Source organism: Vulpes lagopus, chromosome 10 (assembly GCF_018345385.1).
Source record: "Vulpes lagopus strain Blue_001 chromosome 10, ASM1834538v1, whole genome shotgun sequence".
NCBI lineage: Eukaryota > Metazoa > Chordata > Mammalia > Carnivora > Canidae > Vulpes > Vulpes lagopus.
The window spans coordinates 37,006,562-37,018,582 of NC_054833.1; the positions used below are offsets into that span (position 1 = coordinate 37,006,562).

The 12,021-nt window shown below is 41.2% G+C and overlaps 1 pseudogene; it reads left to right on the forward strand.

The window, feature by feature from the left end:
• The first annotated feature begins 6,777 nt into the window (after positions 1-6,777).
• On the forward strand, positions 6,778-7,257 carry LOC121499430 (annotated as a pseudogene).
• The last annotated feature ends 4,764 nt before the right edge of the window (positions 7,258-12,021 follow it).

The following is a 12,021-nucleotide window of genomic DNA, read 5'->3' on the forward strand; positions in this document are numbered from 1 at the left end:
GTTCCATCCATTTCTAGTTTTGTGGCTGTGAACAAGCTACTTAATCTCTCTGGGCTTCAATTTTTCCATTTTAAAAATGGAAATAATTTTTACAGGGTTATGAAGATGACATTATATAATGTATATTGTTAGGATGCCTGATATCATGCCAAGCACATAGCAGGGGCTCGGCAAATGCCATTTTTCATCTATAAATCTTATTCCTCAAGGCTGAGGGCAGTTCCTCACAAAGCCCTCCCTATTTAACCTCTCTCTCATTTTCCCAATTTCATTGTACCCAAACCATTCAGAGCCCTATTTAATGGCTCCCAAATTGCTTCATAGCAATCTGCTCTTTTTCATTCATTCAACAGATACGTAGCGAGTGCTAACTATTTTCAGACACTGTACTAAACTCTGGATATAAAATAGTGAAGGAAACAGACATGTTCCTGCACTGCAAGGTGCTCACAATCAAGCAGGAAGCCGGGCTCATACTGGTCAATGTGTAGTAACAAAGGGTAAATGTAAATGTAAAGATGAAGCTGCAGTGTGCAAGACTGAGTCCAGCTTGGATGGTGAAAGATGTTCTCCTTGTAGTGACATTTAAGCAGAGACATGAGGGATTAGGGAAAAACCAATCATGTAAAGATGAAAGATCAGCATCTCCGAGACAGAGAACAGATATAGACACCTTGAATGGAGGAGGAAAACACTAGAAAATCAGTGTGGTTGGAGCACAGCAGAGGGAAAGGGTGTGGCTCAAAAGCCGGTCAGGAGGCAGGCAGGGGTCAGACTGCCTTTGACCTCAGCCTCTCCCAGAAGATTTTGGGCACCCACAGTTTATTTAGGAGGTTGGGAGGTGGGGAAATTAGATAGGGAAACAATGGAAGCAGTAAAGGTGAATGATTGAACAGATCACCACTGGGGGAGCCTGGATCTCCACCCCCTGAGAAACTCCAAGATATATGGATATATGGATCACCTACCCAGGACACCAGGAAGTTGGGCTCTTTATGAACCAGAATCCTATGCTCCTTGTGGCATTAATTCTCTGGCACTCCCAGCTTGCCCTGTGCAGGCGTACCACACTCATGGCCAGGAAAAGTAACCCAGGAGCAGAAAGTTAATAGATGCATACTGAAAACAGCCTTCAATGTGTACGGATGAATGCGGAGTAGTTGGGGTGGGAGATGAAGGAAGCCATACTGGACACATCATTTTCATTATAATGGGGAACTATGGAAGGATTTTCAGTTTACTATGATAGAGTTTAGGTCATCAGTTTTGTTTGTCTGGGTACATTATAGGATCCTTGAGAACAAAAAACATTCTTCACATTCCTTTAGCACTAGACACAGAGATGATCCAATGCTGTTTACATAGCAGGTACTAAATAAATATGTTTGATTGACTGTCCAGGGATAAAAGTATTGATGGATCCAAGGTAATTGGACCACAAAAGATCAAATGGAAAAATTTTTTTCATCAGTATGTCTGGCCTCACTTTTTATAAAGTCTTTTAAAGTGGCCAAATGGCACATGGACCACCGTGGTATCCAGGGAGTCAACTATAATTTGGGCTTTCATAGGAAATATTTCAGAGAGAATTCAACCCCGCTTTTAACCCTGGGAAAGGTAGAGAAGTGTAGTGGGTGAAAGGACTGATTTTGGAGTTCCACCCAAATCACGCAGGTCCTGGGCCATAACCCTTAGCAGCTATGGGCCCTTGAACAAGTTAACCCCATTAGCCCTCAGCCTCTTCATCTGTAAAATGAGCATAATGTGAATTGCATTACCTCACAAGGTTAGTATAAAGGCAAGATAAAATAATATTCGATGCCCAGTATGTAATTAAAATTCAATAAATGTTATCATTCCTAATACTTTGACTTTCCTTAGGGTTATCCTGATTATTTTTATCTGTGTTCCAGAAAACCTAACTCTGAAGTTTACGTAAGACACAGAGTCAGGAGGAGCCTCTGGTCTACCTGCACTTCAAGCCTATACCTTCAGGGGAAAAAATCCCCAAAGTCTTATTTCCAGTGGATACTTCCTCCCAGAGATAGCCTTTCCCTCCAGGAATGGAAGGACATATTTGTAGAATGAACAGAAGCACAGGAAGGCGGAGTGTGGACTCACACTCTCCTTGGCCCTCTCCTCATCCACCTGTGTCGTCTGTGCTGGTCTCTTCTTCCCCTTTCTGGAGAACTTAGAGGGAGAAGCTCGGGACTCTGAAGTATCTTTATGTGAAAGGCCCCAATGGCTGGGACTGCACTGGCCCGCACCTTTGTATTCGTTTCCCATTTGCATTTTTTTTTTTTTTTTATGATTTCAAAGAGATAGATTCTCCTCATAGAAATTCTGGAAAATGTATAAAACCATAAAGCAGTAGGGAAAAAAATAAAGCTCTTTAAACCTTCTGTAGGATGTGATTGTATTCATCCAAGACGTGTTTGCTGAATTTTTTCCTCATAAGCTTAGAGTCACGGGTTTATTTTATTCTATTTTAAAGATTTTATTTATTTATTCATGAGAGACACAGAGAGAGAGAGAGAGAGAGAGAGAGAGAGAGAGAGAGAGGCAGAGACACAGGCAGAGGGAGAAGCAGGCTCCACGCAGGGAACCCAACACGGGACTCGGTCCCGGGTCCCCAGGATCACACCCTGGGCTGAAGGCGGTGCTAAACCGCTGAGCTGCCCAAGTCACAGGGTTTAAATTGTGTCTGACCTGAAAGTCTTTTATAGCTATCTTCCCTTTCTTCTTGCTCTGGTTTCTGTGAAAGCAAACATTTCTGAGTCACTGTTCTCTGCCTCCAAGTGTAGGTGTTTGTCTACTTTTGTGTCTCCACCTCCTGGAAGAGCATGGGCCGTCAAGAGTAGCCATGCCCGGATCCAGGTCAAAATGACATTATTGCCAGGGGCAGGATGGAGGGGACAAAACCAGAGCAGGTCAACGACCAGCAGCCTGGGGTGCTGAGCTCAGGTGGGACGTCCTCACCCCGCACGATCTGCTACTGTGGTCTTCCCACTGCAATTACCAACCAGCCCAGGAAGGCGGCTCCAGCTCCGGTCTCATCTAGCTGGAACAGATACTCATCCAAACGCAGAGCAGGAGGTGACTTTTTAAGGGAATCTAAAATAAGGCTCTCAAACTCGGCAACTGTTCTGAACGCTCGTCTTACCACACTAGATGAGAATGACTTCTCTGCTGCCAGCCCTGGAACTTCTAGGAAAGCTGCAAATCTGGTGCTGCTCTTTCCATTGGGGGTGTTGAGCCAGCAGGGGCCGACGGGTGAGGAGTGAACGTTGAAGCTTCCCAAGTCCGTGCCATGAAACCAAATAGGTAACATCAGCTCGAAGCTCTTACTCTGTCTCTGCCCTGTCAGTCAAGAAAAAGAAAGAAAAAAAAAGAAAAGAAAAAGAAACAGAGAAAGAAGATAAAAGAATGGGGAGGGGGGTAAGAAAGAAAATACCTAAATGACCCCAGGAATACGTCTCTCTCCTTGATTCCACTCTGAAGCCCTCAGGAAGTTCTTCCTTGGCTCAAACCCAGGTTTCTCTTATTGCCAGTTAACCTCATGTTGTGTTTACTTCCTCTGAAAGATGAAGCTCCTGGATACAAGGAAAGGTGGTCAGATGATCGTGAATCTGAGCTCCACGATCTCCACCTGTTAGTTGTGTGACTTTGCAGACTTTCCCTTGCCATCCTGCACTTCAGTCTCCTTATACGTAAAATGGGCAGAATAATAACACATGCCTATTCAGGTTGTTGTCAGGATTAAATGAGATAATATATGCAATGCTCCACAATAACAAACTCAAAAACATTAGTTATATGTAGGATATAAACAGCAGCCCTTCCATGGTATTGGCAATGTCTTTGGTACCATGATCCAACTTTTAAGCTGAGTATGAATTAGATCGTGTAGTTCTCCTTTTTCCTTCCTTTAAAAAAACAAAAAAACAAAAAAACAAAAACAAAAAAACCCCACATCTTTTGTATATCGCTTAGATTGTTTTTAACCACTTTCTGAAAATTCAAAGTAGAATTTAAATGATCTAAAGTCTTTTGTTGATTTGCTTTAAAACTGAAAGCACCATCCTCCGCTTGGTAAGTCTCAGGAAAGTGCTGAAATCCTCTTCTTTCTATGCACTGTGGTCCTGAAGGTGAAGACCGAAGAAGTAGACCATTAGTGAGGAGTCTTAAAAGAGAAGCAGGTTCTTTTCTCTTAGTTTCTGCCTCAGTTACTCACAGGAAGGGGCCAAGGGCGTGTATCTTTCCTTCTGCCTAAAAACAAAAGGCATCTTCTCCTCCCTCTGAGATTTGACTCCACCCTCAGGGCCTTCTAGGGCCCCAGGGACTGCCAGCAATGCACAATTGCTTATTTATTGGGGTTATGTTTACACATCACACATGCCAGTTGCAGAGGAACTATGGTGTTATTAAGAACTCAACCTCGTCCTTTTATGAACAAATATTTCCCCAAATTTGACTTTTATGTCCTTCACGTCTATTACCTGAATCTTTTCTTACTTCCTCCCCCAGCCCTCAAAAATCCTACATCTCTTATAATCTTTTCAAAGGAGGTCCTATGCCCCATGTGCCTCTACTCCCCTGGAAGACAAGCATTCCTTATCCCTGCTCCCCATTGCCGTATTCAGACAGTAGAGCTGCCCAGGTGATCCAACTCTTCCTTTTCAGAGTTCATAGAAGTCACTCTGTCCCTCTTGTACCCTTCTTGAAGTTCTCCACCAATTTCTGATACTTTGCCCATCTTACTCAGGGGCTTCTTGATCTAAACAATGGTTGTTCTCTCTTTTCCTCCTTGCCATCACCTTCAGGAATGCCAACAGTCTATGCAGATAATGCTCCGCATATTCTGGCCTCACGTGCTCTTTTCCGTTCTTTTTAATTCCAGAGATGGGCAAACATCCACCAACTTTTAATACAGTCCAGCTGAACAGTTAATGAGTTCAGTAAAGAATTATTGACTTAATCGGCCTGGATCTAAGCCTGAAATTTCTCCCCCTGATTTATTCCTTTGAATGCTAGAAGTTTGTTTTGATTTTACTGTTTTAAAAAAAGATTCTGGGAGCAGTATGTGCTTGCTGGAAAAATAATTCCAGTTTTTGCAGAAGTATATAAATTGAAAAATTACATATTCCTGATCTCCTCAACTCCAATGTCTTCCTTCTGCAACGTACTCAGTCACTAGTGGGACCTCCACAATACAGACTTGCTTTTCCCTCAGTGTGGCTCCACATTGAGATGTCAATCCTCCAGATGTCCCCTCTAATCTCCTGCTCTTCCTTCTTTCTCAACTACTTGCAGTTCCTAAAATTGCTTTTTAGTCTTCCTCTCACCATCAGTTACTCCCTGATTTTTATTTATTTATATATTTTGAGAGAGAAAGAGAAATAGAGAGAGAGAGAGAGAGAGAGAGAGAGAGAGGACACAGACATGCACGTGCAGGGTGGAGGGGCAGAAGGAGAGGGAGAGAGAGAATCTTAAGCATGGAGCCTGATGCTGGGCTCCATCTCATGACCAAGATCATGACCTGAGCTGAAATCAAGAGTCAGGTGCTTAAACAACTGAGCCACCCAGGTGCCCCACCCGCTGATTGTTTATTCTTCTTTTCTATCACATCTATTGGCATTTAATTAACCATTTCACAGACACTCCAGGATGTCTCAGCAACTTGGACTTCTCCTGTTCCATGTTGCCACTCTCCAGCCTTCAGGAATGGTTGGCAATGTTTACTGGAGAAAGCCTTGAAGCCATTTGGAAAGGATCCACCACAATCCATTCTTTGTTGGGTCTACTGATACTCACATCTGCTTTTGTTCATTTTACATTAATTAATCATCCCACTTCCTAGAGACTCTTCGATCTCTCATTCTCCTCAAGGTCCCAGTTGTGTCCAGCTTCCCACTTACAGAAAATAACTTTATTGCCTGTTTTACTGACATACAATCTCTCTCATGTGAGTAACTTCAAAGTCTTTTCTTGCTACCTCCACATCCCTGTGTCTCCTTCCACTTTCTCCTCTTCCCCTGCCCCTAAAGCTGAGGTTAACTCCAGCCAGTGCTCTTGATCCAAACGCTTCCTCCTTGTTACCAAGCTCACGATTGCCCTTTTCCTCCAAATTTGGTCTTAACTTCTGAGCTTTTGCCTCTATGACCTTCCCAGAAAAATCCTTACTTATCCTGAAGTTTCCTATCAACATTTTCCTATCCCTATCAACACTTTCACTCCCACTATCAAATGTTTCGAAAATATAATCAAACCAATTGCATCCATTAGTTTTGCACCAACACTTCTTGTTCAGCTTCTTCCATCGTATGGCCTCCTCTTGACTCTCAGCTGAAACTCCTCATAAGGTCATCAGTGGTTTCCTGATTACTAAGTCTCCAAGCCAATTTTAATCTTACAGAAGTCTCTGCTACAGCACTCATTGTCAGTATGGAACATTCCCCCACTTTCGTCCCTGACACAGCACTATTTTGATCTCCTATCACTTTGATCAGTTTCCATCTCTGTTACTGGCTTGACTGCTTCTTCTACTCTCCTAAATTTAGGTATCCTTAGATCTCCTATCACTGTATAGACTCTCTTTCAAATATCAGCCACTTCCATTACTTCAATTATCACTCTATAAGAATGACTCTCCTATCTTGATCACTAAATCCATGATCTCTTCTGAGGACCAGATTTAAATTTCCAGGCAATCAATAAGGATCTGCAACAGAAAATATACCAAACAGCGGAACCGCCATCTTTCAGTAATTCGCCAAAATGACAAGCACAAAGGGAAAGAGGAGAGGTACCCGCTATATGTTCTCTAGGCCTTTTAGAAAATAGGAGTTGTTCCTTTGGCCACATACATGCGAATCTATAAGAAAGGTGATATTATGGATATCAAGGGAATGCGCACTGTTCAAAAAGGAATGTCCCACAAATATTACCATGGCAAAACTGGAAGTCTACAATGTTACTCAGCATGCTGTTGGCATTGTTGTAAACAAACAAGTTAAGGGCAAGATTTTTGCCAAGAGAATTAATGTCTGCATCGAGCATATTAAACACTCAAAAAGCCAAGATAGCTTCCTGAAGCGTGTGAAGGAAAATGATCAGGAAAAGAAGGAAGCCAAAGAGAAAGGTACTTGGGTCCAACTGAAGAGCCAGCCTGCCCCACCCAGAGAAGCACACTTTGTGAGAACCAATGGAAAGGAGCCTGAACTGCTGGAACCCATTCCCTACGAATTCGTGGCCTGATAAATGTAAAGAAAAGACCTCAGGATTGCTTAAAAAAAGAGAGAGAGAGAAAGAAAAGAAAGAAAGAAAGAAAGAAAGAAAGAAAGAAAGAAAGAAAGAAAGAAAGAAAGAAAGAAAGAAGAAAGAAAGAAAGAAAGAAAGAAAGAAAGAAAGAAAGAAAGAAAGAAAGAAAAAATATATACCAAACAAAACCCAAGGTCCATCAGTTTTCTCCCCCAAATCACCACTGCTGCTATATTTTCTATAATTTTGAATGGCCTCAAAATTATCCCCTCTTCCATGACTAGCGTGAGCTTTTCTCCTTTGCTGCACCCTTGGTTATTCGCCAAATCCAGTGTTTTAAACCTTCATATTTTCTTCTGAATTAGATATATCCCACTCCCACTGCCCTACACCAGCTCTTTTTCCTTCTTACTAGTTACCACAACCATTTCTCCTATTTTCCCCATTCCATGTCTCCTTCTGTCAGATTAATTTTCCTAAAACCCATTTTATATCACCTCAACCTCCAGTGACTCTCAATTATCCCTCAGACTAAGTCTAGACTCCTTAATAGACATTCACAACTATTTATTTAACATTTCCAGAATTATTTCTCTAGGTGTGCCCAGGGTTGAGATAAACTAAGTCATTCAGTTTCCTGATGTCAGGTCTGAAACTTTTCTGCTTCTATGCTTTTGTTCATGTTGGTTCACCTGTCAAGGATGTCATGCTTTTCAATCACTTCCTGTAGAAAGCTTATCTTTGCTTCAGGAAGGTTATTAATGCACCTTTTTTGTCTAACTTTTACCATTTGAGATGTAGCCGACCTTTTATCTCACCCTCTATATCTCACTCTTACTCTGTTTTATAACATAACCACTTGTAAATGTGCCACCTTGTCAGCTCTGATGTCTAATCCTCAGTATAAATTGTGTCTTTAATACTATTTTCCAAGAACTTTCTTAATTTCTGCAGATTCAAAGGTGAATTAAAATTTTCACAACTTCCCTGGGAAATTCAAATTTTACTTATCCCAAGGAAGCCTGTATTTATGTTTTTCATCCCCACCTCCCAACATAGGTTTTTCATTCATCTGAAAGGTGAGTGAGTTCCTATGGTCACTCCTTTAAGGCTGAAGAACATAGAGAGGTGGGGCCATCTTTACCACCATGGCAAGGGAGAGTGTGTCCTTCAATCCCCAAATTAAAACTCAGAATGCAAATCTTTGTCCTAGAGGGGAGAACACAGCCTAGTGATGGAAATGGACTCCAGCACACCCAGTTACAAGGTTATTTGATAAAGGCTGTGGTACAAGTGCATGCTGTGGGAGCCCTCCCCATCATGGGGTGGAAGAATGGAAGAAGAAATCCAAGAGCAGGATGAAAGACCTTGGCAGCTACTCAGCTCAGCTCAGTTTTCTCAGTGTGACTTCATTAATCATTCTGAAACACAAAGTCCAGCACTGTGCCTTTCCCAAACACTCGGCATAGACACACTCTCTTATAAGTACTTACAGAAATGCAAACTTTTAAAAAAGTTATGTTATTGTTTCATATGGTCTGGATATGGAGGCTTTTCCCTTTCCTCCTCCAAGTCCTAGAGTTGTTGTGTTGACCTCTTCCTGGCAACACACAGCTGCTAGTGGAAATCTGAGCCCCACCACTAGTGGGAGTGGTGTATGAGGGACATCAAAGAATAGAAAACAGAGAATTCATAGTTCAGCCACATACAAGTTGAGTGGCTAAGTCACTGAACTTCTCTTGAATATAGTTTTCTTTAAAAAAAAATGTAGAAAAAAATGTAGAAAGCAATAATGCCTACTCCTTATTTATGAAGAAGGGGGGGAAATAGTATTTATTAAGTTTACGCTATGAGGCACCTGGCTGGCTTAGTTGGTAGTGCATGTGACTCTTGATCTCAGGATGGTGAATTCATGCCCCACATTGGGCATATTAAACAAACAAACAAACAAACTTATGCTAAGGGCCAGGTGTTGTTCTAGGTGATTTATGTTTAGTTCGTTTAATATTCATAAGTAGCTACCAGGTAGGTAGTAATATTATTGTTCTCATTTTATGACAGAAGAAACTAAGGTTCAGAAGAATTAAATAACTTGCTCAAGGTTACAGAAGTAACAAGCAGAGCATCCAGAGTGAACCTGTCTGATTCCAAAGACATCATTCTTTTCCATTGCTCCATTCAGCCACTCCAAATCATGGCCTTACTTGAAAATGGCAGTGTTATCCAGTGACACATGCCCCAGATTAAGAATCAGGAGAGTGCAACCTGCATCTAACAAGATGAGCCTCTCAGAACACCCTTTAACCCCCAATGCACCATTTCCTTTTTTTTCTTTTTTAAGATTTTATTTATTTATTTATTCATAGAGACACACAGAGAGAGAGAGAGAGAGAGTCAGAGACACAAGCAGAGGGAGAAGCAGGCTTCATGCAGGGAGCCCAACACGAGACTCCCGGGTCCCCAGGATCAGGCCCTGGACCAAAGGTGGCGCTAAACCGCTGAGCCACCCGGGCTGCCCCACCATTTCCTTTCTTTGGGAAATTTTACTTATCTACTCAAATATTGCCTCACTTTCCCAGCTATCTCCCTGCCCCCCAGGTTCAAAGTATAATCCATGGCTCCATCTTCCAAGCTACCTGTATCATAACCACACAATTTGTTATTGTTTTAATGCCAGAGACTAATGCAATACCTGGCATTGAACAAGCACTTGGTAAACAAGTAAAGTTTAACAGTACACAAGTAATTTAATCTAATTCTCTTTAATTCTTGTATCATGAGAATTCAACAAAATATCTTGTGTTCCTAAAAATAAAACTGTAAGATGAGGCCAAGCAGTTGTTCCTTTTTCAAAAAGAACCCGCCCCCCACACACAAAACAGACAAACAAGGAGTTTTTCATTCATTTTAATCCATGTGAGTTCTCTAAATAATGTGATTATAAACCCCCCCTGCTCTAGAAAAAAGAAAGGGAAAAAAGGGTGAAAGAAAGGAAGGGAGGAAAAGAAAGAAGGTGAAAGAAAGAAAGAAGGAAACAAACAAACAAACAAAGGAGCCTGGCCAGCTTAGTCAGTGGAGCATGCAACTCTTGATCTTGGGGTTGTGGGTTAGAGCCCCACATGGGTGTAGAGATTACTTAAAAATAAAATTGGAAGGAAGGAAGACATACTGGGTTCATTTGTGTTTTTCTTGTGTACTTACTTAGATTCCAGACTTTTCCATAATAAAGTTTTGTGAGTAGAGAGGTTATACCTACTTTCTCTCACATATAAATACACACACACACACACAGAGTACTCATCTTAGAACTTCACACTACATAAGGAATCATCAACTTTCTGATTGATTTGCACATGGAAGTATCTTTTGATGGTAAAGATATTTTTTTAAATTATTTTTTTATTGGAGTTCAATTTGCCAACATAGAGCATATCACCCAGTGCTCATCCCAACCAGTGCCTGTCACCCAGTCACCCCATCACCCCGCCCACCTCCCTTTCCACTACCCCTTGTTCGTTTCCCAGAGTTAGGAGTCTCTCATGTGCTGTCACCCTCACTGATATTTCCCACTCATTTTCTCTCCTTTCCCCTTTATTCTCTTTCACTATTTTTTATATTCCCCAGATGAATGAGAACATATAATGTTTGTTCTTCTCCAATTGACTTACTTCACTCAGCATAATACCCTTCAGTTTCATCCACATTGAAGCAAATGGTGGGTATTTGTCATTTCTAATGGTGGAGTAATATCTTATAGGAAGTTAAGTCCTTAAGACTTTGAAGACAAAGAGCCTTGGGTGTATGTCATAATTCTGCCGTATACAAGTTGAATGAGCGAGTCATTTAACTTTTGTATTTATTTCCTAGAGAGAGAGAGAGAGGGAGAGAATAATGTCTACTCCTTAAAATCATTGTGAGGATTAAATGAGTTAATCCATACAAAGTGCATATCATTGTGGGACCAAAGCATGCTCTCAAATACTAAGATGATGATGAACATAATGATGTTGGTGATGAAAATTATAAGAAAGGTGTTGACAAATCACAAAAAGTTGGTTATTTTTTATCCTGTTGAAGTTAACAGCTGGGCACATCTCTGTAAGGATTAAAGAAATAATCTAAACAGGAGCCTAATACTTCTTGGTTTTATAAGATTTTACAAAATCCAAAACACATCCACATATTAGTTCATTTGTGTTTCCAGTAACTCTGGAGGACAGACAATTAGAGAAAATTGGTTCAGAGTGGTCAAGTGAAAGTACCAGTCCTATCTCAGAGTCGAAAGAGCCCTGAGACAGGCCTCCCATCCCCCACCTGGGGGTCATTTTGTGGTTTCTTTTTCTTCTTCTTCGATGATATTGTTTCTGATGAGCATTGAGTCAGCCAGGGCTCAGGTGTTGCTCCTGCATCAAACATCAGAATATCCGGAGTATTTAGGTCAGCAGCAAAGGCAATAATGACACTTATTTCTCCAAAAGTTTTTTTTTTCCCCTTCTGTCTAGCCTAAGATGCCCCGCCAGAAATGCATTGAGAAATTACACTAGGCTAACAGCAATTCTTGAAATATAACTTTTCTTTTGAGAAGTTTGAAGTAACTTATCACCAATTTTATTTTCTTTTTTCCCATTCAAATGTTCAGATTATTATAACTTCCTATTAATAGCTTTCTCATGGATACATACCATGGGCCTCCCAAAGATTGGTTATGATCGGTGTGACACTGGCTTCTCTCGCATATAGGGTGTGTAATGAGTGTTTGTG